This window comes from Triticum urartu, chromosome 6 (genome assembly GCF_003073215.2).
Source record: "Triticum urartu cultivar G1812 chromosome 6, Tu2.1, whole genome shotgun sequence".
NCBI lineage: Eukaryota > Viridiplantae > Streptophyta > Magnoliopsida > Poales > Poaceae > Triticum > Triticum urartu.
In genome coordinates, this window is record NC_053027.1 from 258,363,019 (window position 1) to 258,383,618 (window position 20,600).

Sequence of the window (20,600 nt, forward strand, 5' to 3'; positions counted from 1 at the left end):
TATAAGAAAACATAACCGATTACGTTGTCTTCCTTGTCCAACATCAACTCTTTAGCATGTCTTATTTTGATGAGTGCTCCCAATCATAAAAGATGTCAATGATAGTGTATTTATATGTGAAACCTCTCTTTCCTTATTACTTCCTATTAATTGCAACGATGACCAAAGCTATGTCTGCCAACTCCCAACTACTTTTAATCGTCACACTCTTTCTATGTGAAGTCATTACTATAAATAAGATCAATATGAACTTTTGTTTCTTTTTATTCCTTTTCTCTTTTCTTTTATTCACCCAAGATCATAGCAAGAAAATCAAGCCCTTGACTCAACACTAATCTTTATTATATAGCTCACGGACTCGATTATACTCCCCAAGCAATCCGGTTCCCAAATAGAATGGTAAAGTTTATACTCCCCCTCCACCAACAAACATCAATCCATGGCTTGCTCGAAACAACAAGTGGCTCCAACTAACAACAGTCCCAGGGGGAGTTTTGTTTTGCAATTATTTTGATTTAGTTTGCATAAAGCATGGGACTGCGCATCCCGGTGACCAGCCATTTTCTCGTGAGTGAGGAGCGGAGTCCACTCCTCTTGAGAATAACCCGCCTAGCGTGGAAGATACAGACAACCCTAGTTGATACATGAGCTATTCAAGCATACAAAACAAGATGATTATTTGAAGGTTTAGAGTTTGGCACATACAAATTTACTTGGAATGACAGGTAGATGCCGCATATAGGAAGGTATAGTGGACTCATCTGGAATAACTTTGGGGTTTAAGGGATTGGATGCACAAGCAGTATTCCCGCTTAGTACAGGTGAAGGCTAGCAAAAGACTGGGAAGCGACCAACTAGAGAGCGACAACAGCCATGTACATGCATTAAAATTAATAAACATTGGTTGCAAGCATGAGTAGGATATAATCCACCATGAACATAAATATCGTGATGGCTATGTTGATTTGTTTCAACTACATGCGTGAACATGTGCTAAGTCAAGTCACTTAAATCATTCAGAGGAGGATACCACCCTATCATACCACATCATAACCATCTTAGTAGCATGTTGGCACGCAAGGTAAACCATTATAACTCATAGCTAATCAAGCATGGCACAAGCAACTATGATCTCTAATTGTCATTGCAAACATGTTTATTCATAACAAGCTGAATCAAGAATGATGAACTCGTCATATTTACAAAAACAAAAGAGGTCAAGTTCATACCAGCTTTTCTCATCTCAGTCAGCCCATCATATATCATCATAATTGCCTTTCACTTGCACGACCAAACGATGTGAATAATAATAAGAGTGCACGTGCATTGGACTAGGCTGGCATCTGCGAGCATTCAATAAATAGGAGAAGACAAAGCAATATGGGCTCTTGGTTAAATCAACAATAAAGCATATAAGAGCCACTTGAACAATTTAATCATGGTCTTCTCCTACTGAGCCCCAAAGAAAAGAAAAGAAATAAAACTATTTACACGGGAAAGCTCCCAACAAGCAAAAGATGAACGGTAAATATTTTTGGGTTTTCTTTTAATTATTACTACAGCAAGAAAAGTAAACTACTACTAATTTTTTTGGTTTTTCTTTAAGTTTATCAAACACACAAAAAGAAAGCATAAAAGAAAATAAACTAGCATGGATGATACAATGACAAAGTATGAGCACCGACATCTAGCAATGAGTGTGTGTGAACATAAATCTAATGTCGGTGAGAAATACGTACTCCCCAAGCTTAGGCTTTTGGACTAAGTTGGCCTATGGCCACGGCTGGCCTGGCGGATATCCATAATAATAGTCGTTGGGGTCATATTGTGATGAGGAAGAAGAAGGCTCAGATTGCCACTGGCTGACAATCATCTCCGGATCCCACTGGTAATTAGACTGTCGTGAAGGATCAAATTGTGGTTCCGGCTCTGGCTCCTCGGCTGGTGCAGGGTTCCGGTAGGCGTGGATAGCCGTCAACGGAACAAGGTACGTGCCTACAGTCAAATCAAACAAAGAAGGAGCAGGCAAGGTGATAGTCTCAGGATGATGTTTATTAAAGAACAATTGATATTTAAGCTCTCCTTCCCTATTCTTAACAATAAAATCATGTGCCACCATACTTTTATAATGTAGATAAACACGGGGCAGCACTTTTTCTTCCTTCTCAGCATGCCTAACAGGTATGTTAAAATGTGCAGCGAGGCGTGAAGCATAAATGCCTCCAAAGATGCGACCCTTAGTACGGTTCATACTTAACCGTCTAGCAATAATGCCACCCATACTAAAAGAGTTATCACCGTATAAACCATGATGCAAAATGATAATATCAGGGTACTCAGGTTTCCCCAGTTTTCGCGACCAATTAAGCAACGACTAGCAAATAATGCAAAGTAGCGTAAAATAGGAAAATGTATGCTAGTGATTCGTGCATCGGAAACCTTCCTTGTTTACCCTACAGTGATAGTGTCAATGAATCCCTCCACATCATCACAATGTGGTTCTTCTGTCTTGCCCCCAAAAGGGACTAAACAAGTCCGACAGAAATCAAAAAGTGACAGCTCCTTATGCTCATCATATAAATGAAATTCCACCGTAGGTGGTGAGTTCTTAGAATGAAAATGAAAGTTTTGCACAAAGGTATTTGTGAGCAAGAGATACTGATTGCATTGGTCGTGGAGGAAAGTGGTAAGGCCTGCAGTCTAAGCCAACTCATGAAAATCTGCATAAATCCCGGCCGCTCTTAAGAAATCCTTGGAAAGCCATTCACACGCCCGAACCTCCGCGGTGCGAGGCAAATTATACTTAGGCTTCGGTGCCTTCTCCTTCGAGCTTTGGCTCGATGAGCCCCTCAAAAGTCTCCTCATCATTTTCTAAAAAATTCTGAAAGTTTTTTTTAGTAACTTCAAAATAAAAGTAAACCAAACTCAATAATAATTATAGTAACTACTCCTACAAGTGCCTAGGGCCTATATCATGCATCAAAACTTCTTTTGACCATATAAATTTGACATGCCAGCTCAAGAATAGGGTCACCTAAGCAGCAAAGATTTGCAATGAATAAAGCACTAGAACAAAAACTAATTGGACCAATGGAGGAGTCACATATCAAGGAAAAATCTCCCCAAGCAGTTTTGTGAGAGGTGCTTTGAGCAAGGAGATTGAAAATGGCCGCAAAGAGGGTTGGAACTCATGCTTGAGTTGGTTTCTCGTGTTTGTGGGAGGAAGAAGAAGAAGATGGGTGCAGGAATAAGTGGAGGAGGGCCACCGTGGGCCCTAGAGGGGTGGGCGCGCCCTCCACCCCGTGGCAAGGTGGTTGGCCCCCCTAGTGTGTTCTTTGTTCCATAAATCCTCAAATATTCTAGAAAAAAAATCATATTTAATTTTTAGGACATTTGGAGAACTTTTATTTTCAAGGTATTTTTATATTGCATGAATAATCAGATAACAGACAGACAAATATTTATTTTTATTTTATTTAATATAAATAACAGAAAGTAAAAGTGGGATACAGAAGGTTGTGCTTCTAGTTTCATCTATCTCATGATCATCAAAAGGAATCCACTAACAAGGTTGATCAAGTCCTGTTAACAAACTCATTCCGATTAACATGAAACCGGAGAAATTTCGAATAACACTAGGTTACCTCAACGGGGATATGCACATCCCCAATAATAAGTATATCATATTTCTTCTTGACAGTAGGAAGAGGAAATTCAGAACCTCCAAATATAATCGATGGAATTTTCCCAATAGAGTTGATACAATGAAGTTGAGGTTGTTTCCTCGGGAAGTGTACCGTATGCTCATTACAATTAACATGAAAAGTGACATTGCCTTTAGTGCAATCAATAACAACCCCTACAATATTAAGAAAAGGTCTTCCAAGAATAATAGACAAACTATCGTACTCGGGAATATCAAGAATAACAAAGTCTGTTAAAATAGTAACGTTTGCAACCACAACAGGCACATCCTCACAAATACCGATAGGTATAGCAGTTGGTTTATCAGCCATTTTCAAAGATATTTCGGTAAGTGTCAACTTATTCAAGTCAAGTCTACGACATAAAGAGAGAGGCATAACACTAACACTGGCTCCAAGATCACATAAATCAGTTTTAACATAATTTATTTTAATGGAGCATGGTATAGTAGGTACTCCTGGATCTCCAAGTTTCTTTGGTATTCCACCCTTAAAGGTATAATTAGCAAGCATGGTGGAAATTTTATCTTCTGGTATCTTTCTTTTATTTGTAACAATATCTTTCATGTACTTAGCATAAGGACTCAATTTGAGCATATCAGTCAATCGCATACGCAAAAAGATAGGTCTAATCATTTCAGCAAAGCGCTCGAAATCCTCATCATCCTTTTTCTTGGATGGTTTGGAAGGAAAAGGCTTGGGTTTCTGAACCCAAGGCTCTCTTTCTTTACCATGTTTCCTAGAAACAAAGTCTTTCTTATCATAACATTGATTCTTTGATTCTGGGTTATCAAGATCAACAATAGGTTCAATTTCTACATCATTATCATTACTAGGTTGAGCATCATTATGAACATCATCATTAACATTTTCATTAGGTTCATGTTCATTGCCAGATTGTGTTTCAGCATTAGACATAGAGATATCATTTGGATTATCAGGTGGTTCAGCAATAGGTTCACTAGAAGTTTGCACAGTTCTATCATTTTTCTTTTTCTTCGTTTTAGAAGAACTAGGTGCATCAATATTATTTCTCTGAGAATCTTGCTCAATTCTCTTAGTGTGGCCTTCAGGATACAAAGGTTCCTGAGTCATTCTACCAGTTCTAGTAGCCACTTTAATAGCATAATCATTTTTCTTACTATTCATCTCATTGAGCAATTCCTTTTGAGCTTATAGTACTTGTTCTACTTGAGTGGTAACCATAGAAGCATGTTTGCTAACAAGTTTAAGTTCACCTCTAATATTAGCCATATAATCACCCAAGTATTTAATCATATAGCATCTTGTTTAATTGTCTACCAAAATAAGCATTGAAGTCTTCTTGCTTAAACATAAAATTATCAAACTCATCCAAGCACTGACTAGCAATTTTAGTAGGAGGGATTTCAGCTTTATCATATCTATAGAGAGAATTTACCTTTACTATCTGTGTCGGGTTATCGAGGTCTGGAGGTTCTTCAATAAGTAAAGGATCAAGATCATATGTTTCTTCGGCAGGCGGTAAATTAAGACCATGTATTTCTTCAATAGGAGGTAAATTCTTAACATCTTCTGTTTTAATACCTTTTTCTTTCATAGATTTCTTTGCCTCTTGCATATCTTCGGGACTGAGAAATAGAACACCTCTCTTCTTCGGAGTTGGTTTAGGAATAGGATCATTAATTGGAGCAGGAGCTAGCTCAGGAGCTGGCTCAGGAGGTGCCCAATTATTTTCATTTGTCAACATATTATTCAATAAGATTTCAGCTTCATCCGGTGTTCTTTCCCTGAAAAGAGAACCAGCACAACTATCCAGGCAATCTCTGGAAGCATCGGTTAGTCCATTATAAAAGATATCAAGTATTTCATTTTTTCTTAAGAGGATGATCAGGCAAGGCATTAAGTAACTTGAGAAGCCTCCCCCAAGCTTGTGGGAGACTCTCTTCTTTAATTTCACAAAGTTGTATATTTCCTTAAAAGCAGCTTGTTTCTTATGAGCAAGGAAATATTTAGCAGAGAAGTAATAGATCATATCCTAGGGACTACGCACACAACTAGGATCAAGAGAATTAAACCATATTTTAGCATCACCCTTTAATGAGAACGGAAATATTTTAAGGATATAAAAGTAGCGAGATCTCTCATCATTAGTGAACATGGTGGCTATATCATTTAATTTAGTAAGATGTGCCACAACAGTTTCAGATTTATAGCCACGAAAAGGATCAGATTCAACCAAAGTAATTATATCAGGATCAACAGTGAATTCATAATCCTTATCAGTAACACAGATAGGTGAAGTAGCAAAAGCAGGATCAGGTTTCATCCTAGCATTTAGAGATTGCTTATTCCATTTAGCTAATAACCTTTTGAGTTCATATCTATCTCTGCAAGCTAAAATAGCTAAAGAAGCTTCTTGATGAAATAAATAACCCTCAGGAATAACAAGTGATTCTTCATCATCACTTTCATCATCATAACCAGATTCAATATTTTCAATCTCTCTAGCCCTAGCAAGTCGTTCCTCGAGAAAATCACCAAGTGGCACGGTAGTATCAAGCATAGAAGTAGTTTCATCATAAGTATCATGTATAGAAGAAGTAGCATCATCAATAACATGCGACATATCAGAACAAATAGCAGAAGCAGGTTTAGGTGTCGCAAGCTTACTCATAACAGAAGGTTAATCAAGTGAAGAGCTAGATGGCAGTTCTTTACCTCCCCTCGTAGTTGAGGGATAAATTGTTGTCTTAGCGTCTTTCAACTTCTTCATAGTGTCCAGCAGATATAAATCCCAAGTGACTCAAAGAATAGAGCTATGCTCCCCGGCAACGGCCCCTAGAAATTAGTATTGATGACCCACAAGTATAGGGGATCGCAACAGCTTTCGAGGGTAGAGTATTCAACCCAAATTTATTGATTCGACACAAGGGGAGCCAAAGAATATTCTCAAGTATTAGCAGCTGAGTTGTCAATTCAACCACACCTGGAAACTTAGTATCTGCAGCAAAGTGTTTAGTAGCAAAGTAATATGATAGTGGTCGTAACGGTAACAAAAGAGAAATGAAAGCAAAGAAATATTTTTGGTATTATGTAGTGATTGTAACAATAGCAACAGGAAAGTAAATAAGCGTAAACCAGTGTATGGAAAGCTCATAGGCATCGGATCAGTGATGGAGAATTATGCCGGATGCGGTTCATCATGTAACAGTCATAACATAGTGTGACGCCCCCGATTTAACCGTACACTAATCATACACGCAAACGTGTACGATCACAATCAGGGACTCACGGGAAGATATCACAACATAACTCTACAAATAAAAATAAGTCATACAAGCATCATATTACAAGTCAGGGGCCTCGAGGGCTCGAATACAAGAGCTCCATCATAGACGAGTCAGCGGAAGCAATAATATCTGAGTACAGACATAAGTTAAACAAGTTTGCCTTAAGAAGGCTAGCACAAACTGGGATACAGATCGAACGAGGCGCAGGCGTCCTGCCTGGGATCCTCCTAAACTATTCCTGGTCGTCGTCAGCGGGGTGCACATAGTAGTAGGCACCTCCCGAGTAGTAGTAGTCATCGTCGACGGTGGCGTCTGGCTCCTGGGCTCCAACGTCTGGTCACAGCAATCGGGTATAGGAAGGGGGAAAAGGGGGAGTAAAGCAACCGTGAGTACTCATCCAAAGTACTCGCAAGCAAGGAGCTACACTACATATGTATGCATTGGTGTCAAATGGAAATAAGGGTATCATATGTGAACTGAACTGCAGAATGCCGGAATAAGAGGGGGATAGCTAGTCCTATCAAAGACTACGCTTCTGGTAACCTCCATCTTGCAGCAGCAGAAGAGAGTAGATGGTAAGTTCACCAAGTAACAGCGCATTGCACAACCCTAACCGATGATCCTCCCCTCGTCGCCCTGTGAGAGAGCGATCACTGGTTGTATCTGGCACTTGGAAGGGTGTGTTTTATTAAGTATCCGGTTCTAGTTGTCATAAGGTCAAGGTACAACTCCAAGTCGTCCTGTTACCGAAGATCACGGCTATTCGGATAGATTAACTTCCCTGTAGGGGTGCACCACATAACCCAACACGCTCGATCCCATTTGGCCGGACACACTTTCCTGGGTCATGCCCGGCCTCAGAAGATCAACACGTCGCAGCCCTACCTAGGCACAACAGAGAGGTCAGCACGCCGGTCTAAATCCTATGGCGCAGGGGTCTGGGCCCATCGCCCTTTGCACACCTGCACGTTGCGAACGCGGCCGGTGAGCAGACCTAGCAACCTCCATTTCAAAGGAAGTTGCGTTACGCAGTCCAACCCGGCACGCGCCGCTCAGTCGCTGATGTCACGAAGGCTTTGGCTGATACCACGACGTCGAGTGCCCATAACTGTCCCCGCGTAGATGGTTAGTGCGTATAGGCCAGTAGCCAGACTCAGATCAAATACCAAGATCTCGTTAAACGTGTTATCTTGAAGACACCGCGAACGCCGACCAGGGCCAGGCCCACCTCTCTCCTAGGTGGTCTCAACCTGCCCTATCGCTCCGCCACAAAGATCCACCCAGAGGGCCGTCGGGACAAAGGTCTTTTCAGCCCCCAATCCGTGAATCACTTGTGGGTACTCCTCGAGCCAACCCGACTTTAGTCATCACATGTATCATGTATAAAGTATAGGCATATACCCGTGATCAACTCCTGAGTGATCACGGCCCGATAGTATAGCATGGCAGACGGACAAGAATGTATGGCCACTAATGATAAACTAGCATCCTGTACTAAGCATTTAGGATTGCAGGTAAGGTATCAACAGTTGTAGCAACAATGACAGGCTATGCATCAGGATAGGATTAACGGAAAGCAGTAACATGCTACACTACTCTAATGCAAGTAGTATAGAGGAGAGTAGGCGATATCTGGTGATCAAGGGGGGGCTTGCCTGATTGCTCTGGCAAGAGAGAGTGGTCGTCAACATCGTAGTCATACTGATAGCAGCGGCGTCGGTCTCGGTGTCTAGCGAGAGAAGAGGGGGAAGAAACAATAAATATAATGCAAACAAATGCATGACGATGCATGACATGACAAAGCGTGAGGCTAGGTGTGCCCTAACGCGGTACGAGGTGGTACCAGTGAAGGGGGAAAACATCCGGGAACGTATTCCCGGTGTTTTGCATTTTCGGACAGACGAACCGGAGGGGGAAAGTTGCGTATTCGCTATGCTAGCGATGCGTGGCGGAACGAACGGGCTGTGTATCCAGGTTCGTCTCGTCGTTCTGAGCAACTTTCATGTACAAAGTTTTTCCATCCGAACTACGGTTTATTTTATAATGATTTTTCAAAGCTTAATTGAATTCTTGGGATTACTATATTTAGTTTAAACCGAATTGACTATGTTAATTTTGACTAGTCAAAGGGCAGGTGTGGCCCACATGTCATAGACTACTTACCTAAACAATTAAACAAATCTAACTTATTTAAAAGGGCCTACATGTCATCTACTACTAAACTAACTTAACACTAATTAAACCTAGTAGTACTAATCTAAGCTAGGGCCGGCCACTAATGGTCATACCCAACCGGCCACACGCATGATGCACACATACACACACAGGAGCACACGGCCATGGCCAACTGTACGCACACACACTATGCAGAACACACACTCACCCACACATAGCTCTGTTTTCTGCTAACAAAAGATAGCATTTTGTGTTTTTCATCGAATTTAATCTATGCACTAAAAGGATTTGGTCCAATGGAAACATTTGAGCATTGTCAAGTGTACTACCTCCCCATAATTTTTTTAGTCCTGTTAGTAGTTGTTTAGCCTGAGTTTAGGGGCTGTTTAGAGGCTTAGTCAACGTAGAAAACCAAAAGCTAACTAGTAGCAGCTACAGTAGGTAGTAGTACAATAGAGCAGCGAGCAGCGTGGGCAGTGGCATGGCTCGGGCGCCATACGCGGGCAGGTGCGGCAGCCGCAACGGCAGGCGAGGCCATACTCGGGCGGGCGCGGGGTGCGGCTCAATGGGCGCGGTGAGGCTGGCCGACAGCAGCAGGCACGGCCGTGGGTGAGTAGGCGGCAGCACGCACTGCCATCAGGGGCGAGCAGCGAGGACGCAACAACAGAAAAGCATCAACAGCATTAGTAGCAAGCGGCGGCGGCGGCGCAGTCGCTGTGGCGCAAACAGCAGCAACAAGTAGGCAAGGGGAGGCAACGGCAAGAGCAGTACAGTATGCAGAGCAGCATGTAGAGTAGCAGCAGCATGGCGGAAGCAGCAGTGGCAGCAGAAACAGAGTTGCAGCGAGCGGACGCGACGCCATGGAAGTACGCAAAAGCAACAGCAGTACAAGGAGCAGTAACACAGCGGCAAGGCCGCGGGCGACTGCGGCGCGGCACGCGTGAGCGTGCGGCCGAGCGAGCGGGCGGACGGCCGGGCAAGCCAGCGCACGGGGCGTAGTGGACATGGGACTGGGCGCGGTGCACGAGGTCGCGCATGGGGCGGCTGGGAGCAGACGACGGTGGACGAGCTAGCGGTAGTCGGAGATGAGGCCCGGGCGGGCGCACGCGACAGGGCGCAGGAGGCAGCATCAACCATACGCACATACGCGTACGGGCACGATGAAGACGGTGGCCTACGGCATTCGGGGCAAGGGGAACAGAGGGGGTTTTCGTGAGGGAGCTCACAATAGAGATGAAGAGCAGCTCAGCGTGCTCGGGGACGGATCGATGTTGCCTGAATCGACGGGGATGATCGTCTGGGCCGAGGAAGAAGAAGAAGACGGGGGCGAAGATGACGAGCTGCAACCTCCCAGCTCCAATCTAGAAGTTGAGTCGATGAAGATGACTCCCGCGGAGCTCCTGGACAGGGTGGGGCTTCGAGAGATGGGCTGCGGCCACTGGATCGATGGTGGCTCGACGTTGATGGCGCTCGGCTATGCGGGGGAGCGAGCAACGGCGGGAGGGAGGAAGAAGTGGCAGCTAGGGTTTGACCTGGGAAGAGAGGGGGGCTCGGGGTTGCCCTTGTAGTCATTGGGGAGGCAGGGGATGGCCTCCACGCACGGCATGGCTGGCGGATGGGCGCCACGATTCCCTGGTCTTGCTGTAGCAAGTTGAAGGAGAGGGGAGGTGGGCTGGGCCGATCATTTGTCTAGTTGGGCCAAAGTTCCCAGTATAATAGGCCCTTCTCCTTTTTTGGCTATTTCTTTTTTTGTTTGCAAAGTGTTTGGCTGCCAAAACATTTGTGAAAAATGTCCAACCAGGGCAAATAATTGTGATGCAATTTACTGCACCGCTACAAAAAGTTTGGGAGTAATATAATCTCATTTGAATTTTGCATTGCATTAAAAGAGTCTAAAAGGGGGGTTGTTGGCTCTGTTTTCAAGATGTTAGAGTCATCTAGGGACTTTAGATGATGTTGGTACCCTCAACATAATTCATAATGGAATATTTTCAAATTATGAACTTTTTAGATCCTGGATCAGGACAACTTTTATTTTCACCTCATATTTGAATTCCAATTGGAGCTGGAATTTGAAAAGAGATCTTATTTCAATGGGATCAAGAACTGTTTAGCAACATAATTAGCTTAATGACAGAGGGTTACTGTAGCTTAATTATCCGGGCGTCACAATTCTCCTCCACTACAAGAAATCTCGTCTCGAGATTTAAGGGGTGGAGTAAGGGGGGAAGACTCGAGAAGGATGGACTCAAAACAAGATAGGTACCTGGGGGCTATCTCAGTGAGCATGGCATAGAGGCATCTTTCGAGTTGAAACTTAATAAAGTCATCGAGAGTAAGGCTAGAATGTGCAATAAGAAGCTTCAAGCGGATGGACAATCATTCGATGTCTGAAACAGAGTGTAAAAAGGGGTTCAGAGCATCGAGAATAAGTATTGCATCTGATAGCAGAACACATCACTAGGAAGGTGGCTCATGAATTACATACGAAGGCAAGTTAAAAAGGATACTTCAGAATCAAGGATGTACAGAAGTCAGGTTTTGATCTCGTGGAACTGGGGGTTATGGGCCCACCATGTGGTTCAAAAGTAGGATGAATGTTGACATATTGCACGATCATGGTAGTAAGGCATGTCAGAGGATAGCATGTCAGTTATGTTGGCAACAACGTTGCTACCAAGGGCGAGGGACGAAGAGAACCATTTTCCTGCTCGTTGAAACGAGGCAGACCAAAAGGCAAAGTTGTCGTCCATCGGTGGTTACCGGAATGTCATCAACAATAATAACAGGGTCACACTGACAGAGTTGTAGGCCCAGGTGTTTTCATAGGAAGAGAATTAATATTGCTTAGGTCATATAGACCACAAGAAAGGTTAAACAACCAATGAAAAGGAAAAGGAAATTATCGGATTAAACAGACAACGGAAAGGAAAATGTGTCTATCAAAATTAACAGACCAATGGAAAGGAAAATGTGTCTATCAAACTTAACAGACCAATGGGAAGGAAAATGTGTTTTACACAAGAATTGGGAGTATATCCTTCCCACATAAAAGCGGAGCATGATATTCATGATAGGACATTAAGTGCAAAAGCATTTAGATAAAGCGGCGAGCGAAGAATTAGGATATTACCCATACAATGGTGGCTGGATAATAGATCAAGAAGCAATTAGCATTTCGCTTCAAATGTTCGTGTTGATATTCGGAATACCACAGTCATGCTTCGAGATAGCACTGATATGGTGTTTCAATTAAGGATTGGGTCTGTAGATCTCAAGAGATACCGAGAAACAATTCGAAGATATCTCAGAATGTAAGGAATAACCAGGCACAACCAGGTTTGTGTTGGTAGAAATTCAAGATGCCATCGATGATATCACAAATCATCGAGGGGCAGGGATGGTATTTCTAGCCATGAATTCAATTGACATCTCTGAAGAAGCCAAAGTGTAGACGGTGATCATGACAGATTTTGTCGAGAGACTCTATGAAGATGCCATCAAGCAGAAAAGGAAGGATGAAGTGAAAGGCTATGAGAACCACGGATTCGACACAAGCCCGAAGGCAAGCATGTTGTTCGAGGTGAAATGATAAGATGAGGAAGATCGACGTAAGCTTAGCTCATCGTCGAAAGTTGCTCCGGGCATAAGGACCAGGTAGCATAGTTAAAAGTTGACACAATAAAAATATAGCCGATCAGGCTAGGAATGATGTGATGGGGTATAAAACTTCCCAATATCAGGTACTAGGTGTAATGCCGGAAGGTAAATCGGAGTAGAGGTTGGACGGGGGTAATGATTTGCAGAGGCTAAGTATTTTAACTTATCTGGTAAATGGAATCAAGGAGGAAATATGGTCGGAACCACAATTGCAAAGGATCAATTCATGGATACAAGATGAGCTTGTACCAAAGAAATAATTATTTTTATGAGCAGTTTTCATGATAAGTTCTACATCGGGTCCATGGGCATGAACACAAGGGTTCAAGGTCGACTCCCACTTCTTCAATGCATAACCTTTCATTCACTCCTCTTTTTCGAAGAAATTGTAGTGCAAAAGATTTATCTGGCGAAGTACCAGAAGAGTAAGACTCATGAGAACTCTCAGATTCACAGGGATTATGGAAGGCACAAGTTCAATCCATCGGGGAATTTTTACGAGTCTATACAACCATCAACCAAGCAAAAGATACGAGTTCGAAAACAGAGTATCGAAGTCAAAGCAGATGATACTATATACCGAAGGTATTATGTATCAGGGAAAAACTGATAAGATCTTGGATGTGAATGACACTGTCGGATAACAACCCAGCAATGGATCTGGCGATTCACGACAGAGTTGATGTGAGTATCGATAATCAATCAGATGAAGAAGGGGATGCAAAGGCACCAGCTTATAAAAACGTCTGAATAATTCGATGCTTGGGTACACAGGAATTATGAATTCAAGACAAAGGATCAGAAGCAAACGCGTTGATGAAGGGTGGATAAGTTCAATAGACCTAAGAGTACAATTGACGGCAAACAGATTGGTCGAGAACAAGCCCATGTTCAAAAATGGCGTCTGAGCCAGAAAGATAATTTAAAAAGGATCAACTAATAATTGCGTGCATTCGCACTCATGTTGAATCAATAGGATCAAAATTACAGTGTCTAAGGATACTAACGAATATTGCCATACATATGGAAAGCATCCATAATGCAAGTAGACAAGTATTGCAAAGCAATAAGCTACTAAGGATTCTTGGAGGATCGAATAGTATTTCGAAGACCATTGTGAAACACATGAACAACTAGGGATGAAAAGATACTTGGCAAGTGCGAGGAATTATCCATAGGGGTATTCAGATGACAAAGAACAGCAAGGCAGTAAGCTCAAAGGATTATCGAAACAATGACGAGTATTTCGGGGTATCTTGTAATAACAAGACCAACTAGGGATGTATGTAAGCATAACAACTGCAAGTAGTTATCCATAAGGGTTGACGGTGGAAGGGGAATTGCAAACGCGATGAACACAAGTTCTCGGGTTAACAGCGGAGAGTATCTTCAGGGTCTTCACATGCAGCAGACGATCATCAGTAATAAGGGGCTCTCCGGGTGAAAGTGATAACGAGATCCTAATGTTAGATTTAGGAAAATTCATTTAACCCGAATACAAGAGAGATCAGAGTCCCAGAGTATAGACAAGGAGTAAAAGATCCTAATACCACCCAATGGCGACATGGGCCCGTAAGGCACACAGCCATGTTAGTAAAAGTTTTTGCAATGTCTAGACTCGACTTCGGCCAAGGAGTGTGGAAGGGGAATTCCTACAGGCAGTCGGCTCTGATACCAACTTGTGACGCCCCCGATTTGACCGTACACTAATCATACACGCAAACGTGTACGATCACGATCAGGGACTCACGGGAAGATATCACAACACAACTCTACAAATAAAAATAAGTCATACAAGCATCATATTACAAGTCAGGGGCCTCGAGGGCTCGAATAGAAGAGCTCCATCATAGACGAGTCAGCGGAAGCAACAATATCTGAGTACAGACATAAGTTAAACAAGTTTGCCTTAAGAAGGCTAGCACAAACTGGGATACAGATCGAACGAGGCGCAGGCCTCCTGCCTGGTATCCTCCTAAACTACTCCTGGTCGTCGTCAGCGGGCTGCACGTAGTAGTAGGCACCTCCCGAGTAGTAGTAGTCGTCATCGACGGTGGCGTCTGGCTCCTGGGCTCCAACGTCTGGTCGCAGCAATCGGGTATAGGAAGGGGGAAAAGGGGGAGTAAAGCAACCGTGAGTACTCATCCAAAGTACTCGCAAGCAAGGAGCTACACTACATATGTATGCATTGGTGTCAAATGGAAATAAGGGTATCATATGTGAACTGAACTGCAGAATGCCGGAATAAGAGGGGGATAGCTAGTCCTATCGAGGACTACGCTTCTGGTAACCTCCATCTTGCAGTAGTAGAAGAGAGTAGATGGTAAGTTCACCATGTAGCACCATGTACCATAAACCTAACCGACGATCCTCCCCTCGTCGCCCTGTGAGAGAGCGATCACTGGTTGTATCTGGCACTTGGAAGGGTGTGTTTTATTAAGTATCCGGTTCTAGTTGTCATAAGGTCAAGGTACAACTCCAAGTCGTCCTGTTACCGAAGATCACGGCTATTCGAATAGATTAACTTCCCTCCAGGGGTGCACCACATAACCCAACACGCTCGATCCCATTTGGCCGGACACACTTTCCTGGGTCATGCCCGGCCTCGGGAGATCAACACGTCGCAGCCCTACCTAGGCACAACAGAGAGGTCAGCACGCCGGTCTAAATCCTATGGCGCAGGGGTCTGGGCCCATCGCCCTTTGCACACCTGCACGTTGCGAACGCGGCCGGTGAGCAGACCTAGCAACCTCCATTACAAAGGAAGTTGCGTTACAAGGTCCAACCCGGCGCGCGCCGCTCAGTCGCTGACGTCACGAAGGCTTCGGCTGATACCACGACGTCGAGTGCCCATAACTGTCCCCGCGTAGATGGTTAGTGCGTATAGGCCAGTAGCAAGACTCAGATCAAATACCAAGATCTCGTTAAACGTGTTATCTTGAAGACACCGCGAACGCCGACCAGGGCCAGGCCCACCTCTCTCCTAGGTGGTCTCAACCTGCCCTGTCGCTCCGCCACAAAGATCCACCCAGAGGGCCATCGGGACAAAGGTCCTTTCAGCCCCCAATCCATGAATCACTCGTGGGTACTCCTCGAGCCAACCCGACTTTAGTCATAACATGTATCATGTATAAAGTATAGGTATATACTCGTGATCAACTCCTGAGTGATCACGGCCCGATAGTATAGCATGGCAGACGGACAAGAATGTATGGCCACTGATGATAAACTAGCATCCTATACTAAGCATTTAGGATTGCAGGTAAGGTATCAACAGTTGTAGCAACAATGACAGGCTATGCATCAGGACAGGATTAACGGAAAGCAGTAACATGCTACACTACTCTAATGCAAGCAGTATAGAGGAGAGTAGGTGATATCTGGTGATCAAGGGGTGGGGGGGGCTTGCCTGGTTGCTCTGGCAAGAGAGAGTGGTCGTGAACATCGTAGTCGTACTGAGTAGCAGCGGCATCGGTCTCGGTGTCTAGCGAGAGAAGAGGGGGAAGAAACAATAAATATAATGCAAACAAATGCATGACGATGCATGACATGACAAAGCGTGAGGCTAGGTGTGCCCTAACGCGGTACGAGGTGATACCAGTGAACGGGGAAAACATCCGGGAACGTATTCCCGGTGTTTTGCGTTTTCGGACAGACGAACTGTAGGATCGAAAGTGTCCCAAATGTACATTTCAGTGACACCTTCACCATCCTCCATCTTGAACTTGTCAAGTTGACTTTGAAATACATCCAACTTGGATTCCTTGACGGAGTCGGTACCTTCGTGCATATCAATCAAAGTGTCCCAAATTTCCTTTGCATTCTCAAGATGGCTGATTTTGTTGAATTCTTCGGGGCACAATCCGTTGAAGAGAATATCACAAGCTTGAGCATTGTATTGCAACATCTTCAACTCATCCGCGGTAGCTTCACGGTTTGGTTCTTTCCCATCAAAGAAGTCACCTTGCAAACCAACACACACAATAGCCCAAACGGCGGGGTTATGTCCAAGAATATGCATTTTCATTTTATGCTTCCAACTAGCAAAATTAGTACCATCAAAGTAAGGACCTCTATGGTGATAATTTCCCTCGCTAGACGCCATACTCTCCTAGGTTGTGAAACCAAGGCTATGACCACCAAAAGCTATGGAGATCAAAGCAAATGGAGACCAAAGCTCTGATACCACTTGTAGGATCGAAAGTATGTCTAGAGGGGGGTGATTAGACTACTTGACCAAATAAAACATAACCTTTTCCCAATTTTAGTTCTTGGCAGATTTTAGCTATTGTAGGACAAGTCAAGCAATCATCACACAATTCAAGCAAGCATGCAAAGAGTATATTGGCAGCGGAAAGTAAAGCATGCAACTTGCAAGAATGTAAAGGGAAGGGTTTGGAGAATTCAAACGCAATTGGAGACACGGATGTTTTTCCCGTGGTTCGGATAGGTGGTGCTATCCTACATCCACGTTGATGGAGACTTCAACCCACAAAGGGTAACGGTTGCGCGAGTCCACAAAGGGCTCCACCCACAAAGGGTAACGGTTGCGCGAGTCCACAAAGGGCTCCACCCACAAAGGGTCCACGAAGAAGCAACCACCCACAAAGGGTCCACGAAGTAGCAACCTTGTCTATCCCACCATGGCCATCGCCCACACAGGACTTGCCTCACTAGCGGTAGATCTTCACGAAGTAGGCGATCTCCTTGCCCTTACAAACTCCTTGGTTCAACTCCACAATCTTGTCGGAGGCTCCCAAGTGACACCTAGCCAATCTAGGAGACCCCACTCTCCAAGAAGTAACAAATGGTGTGTAGGTAATGAACTCCTTGCTCTTGTGCTTCAAGTGATAGTCTCCCCAACACTCAACTCTCTCTCATAGGATATGGATTTTGTGGAAAGAAGATTTGAGTGGAAAGCAACTTGGGAAGGCTAGAGATCAAGATTCATATGGTAGGAATGGAATATCTTGGTCTCAACACATGAGTAGGTGGTTCTCTCTCAGAACAAATGAGTAGGAATTGTGTATGTGTTCTGATGGCTCTCTCATTGAATGAAGAGGAGGTGGAGGGGTATATATAGCCTCCACACAAAATCCAACCGTTACACACAGTTTTCCAATCTCGGTGGGACCGAATCAATAACTCGGTCGGACCGAAAATGTAAACCTAGTGACCGTTAGAGATTTTCGGTGGGACTGACATGCAACTCGGTGGGACCGATATGGTTAGGGTTTGGGCATAACGTAATCTCGGTGAGACCGAATCAACAAACTCGGTTGGACCGAATTTTGTAATTGGCTAACCAGAGAGTTGGTCAGGCAAACTCGGTGGGACCGATTTGCTCTTTCAGTGAGACCGAAAAGTTACAAAAGGGAAACACTGAATTTTCATTGCAATCTCGGTGGGACCGATTCGCTCTTTCGGTGAGACCGAAAAGTTACGAAAGGGAAACAGAGAGTTTGCAATCCCATCTCGGTGAGACCGAGATCCCTATCGGTGGAACCGAATTGCTAGGGTTTGGCAGTGGCTTATGACAAGTGAAACTCGGTGGCGCCGGATAGGAAGAATCGGTAGGACCGAGTTTGGCTTAGGGTTTAGGTCATATGTGGATATGGGAAAGTAGTTGAGGGTTTTGGAGCATATCACTAAGCACATGAAGCAAGAGGCTCATTAAGCAACACCTCATCCCTCCTTAATAGTATTGGCTTTTCCTAAAGACTCAATGTGATCTTGGATCACTAAAATATAAAATGAAGAGTCTTGAGCTTTTGAGCTTGAGCCAATCCTTTGTCCTTAGCATTTTGAGGGTTCCACTTTCACATCCATGCCATGCCAATCATTGAGCTTTCTTGAAATAATTATCTTGGAATAGCATTAGCTCAATGAGCTATATGTTGTTATGAATTACCAAAACCACCTAGAGATAGTTGCACTTTCACGAACCGGAGGGGGAAAGTTGCGTGTTTTCTATGCTAGCGATGCGTGGCGGACGAACGGGCTGCGTATCCGGGTTCGTCTCGTCGTTCTGAGCAACTTTCATGTACAAAGTTTTTCCATCCGAACTACGGTTTATTTTATAATGATTTTTCAAAGCTTAATTGAATTCTTGGGATTACTATATTTAGCTTAAACCGAATTGAATAAGTTAATTTTGACTAGTCAAAGGGCAGGTGTGGCCCACATGTCATAGACTACTTACCTAAACAATTAAACAAATCTAACTTATTTAAAAGGGCCTACATGTCATCTACTACTAGACTAACTTAACACTAATTAAACCTAGTAGTACTAATCTAAGCTAGGGCCGGCCACTAATGGGCATAGCCCAACTGGCCACACGCATGATGCACACATACACACACAGGAGCACACGGCCATGGCCAACTGTACGCACACACACTATGCAGAACACACACTCACCCACACATAGCTCTGTTTTCTGCTAACAAAAGATAGCATTTTGTGTTTTTCATCGAATTTAATCTATGCACTAAAAGGATTTGGTCCAATGGAAACATTTGAGCATTGTCAAGTGTCTACCTCCCCATAATTGTTTTAGTCCTGTTAGTAGTTGTTTAGCCTGAGTTTAGGGGCTGTTTAGGGGCTTAGTCAACATAGAAAACCAAAAGCTAACTAGTAGCAGCTACAGTAGGTAGTAGTAGTACAATAGAGCAGCGAGCAGCATGGGCAGTGGCATGGCTCGGGCGCCATACACGGGTGGGTGCGGCAGCCGCAACGGCAGGCGAGGCCATACTCGGGCGGGCGCGGGGTGCGGCTCAATGGGCGCGGTGAGGCTGGCCGACAGCAGCAGGCACGGCCGTGGGCGAGCAGGCGGCAGCACGCACTACCATCAGGGGCGAGCAGCGAGGACGCAACAACAGCAGAGCATCAGCAACATCAGTAGCAAGCGGCGGCGGCGGTGCAGTCGCTGTGGCGCAAACAACAGCAGCATGTAGGCAAGGGGAGGCAACAGCAAGAGCAGCATGTAGAGTAGCAGCAGCATGGCGGAAGCAGCGGTGGCAGCAGAAATAGAGTAGCAGCGAGTGGACGCGACGCCATGGCAGTACGCAAATGCAACAGCAGTACAGGGAGCAGTAACACAGCGACAAGGCCACGGGCGACTGCGGCGCGGCACGCGTGAGCGTGCGGCCGAGCGAGCGGGCGGACGGCGGGCAAGCCAGCGCACCGGGGCGTAGTAGACATGGGACTGGGCGCGGTGCACGAGGTCGCGCATGGGGCGACTGGGAGCAGACGACGGTGGACGAGCTAGCGGTAGTCGGAGATGAGGCCCGGGCGGGCGCACGCGACAGGGCACAGGTGGCAGCATCAACCGTATGCACATACGCGTACGGGCACGATGAAGACGGCGGCCTACGGCATTCGGGGCGAGGGGAACAGAGGGGGTTTTCGTGAGGGAGCTCACAATAGAGACGAAGAGCAGCTCAGCGTGCTCGGGGACGGCTCGACGCTGCCTGAATCGACAGGGATGATCCTCAGGGCCGAGGAAGAGGAAGAAGATGGGGGCGAAGATGACGAGCTGCAACCTCCCAGCTCCGATCCAGAAGTTGAGTCGATGAAGATGACTCCCGCGGAGCTCCTGGACAGGGTGGGGCTTCGAGAGATGGGCTGCGGCCACTGGATCGATGGTGGCTCGACGTTGATGGCGCTCGGCTATGCGGGGGAGCGAGCAACGGCGGGAGGGAGGAAGAAGTGGCGGCTAGGGTTTGACCTGGGAAGAGAGGGGGGCTCGGGGTTGCCCTTGTAGTCATTGGGGAGGCAGGGGATG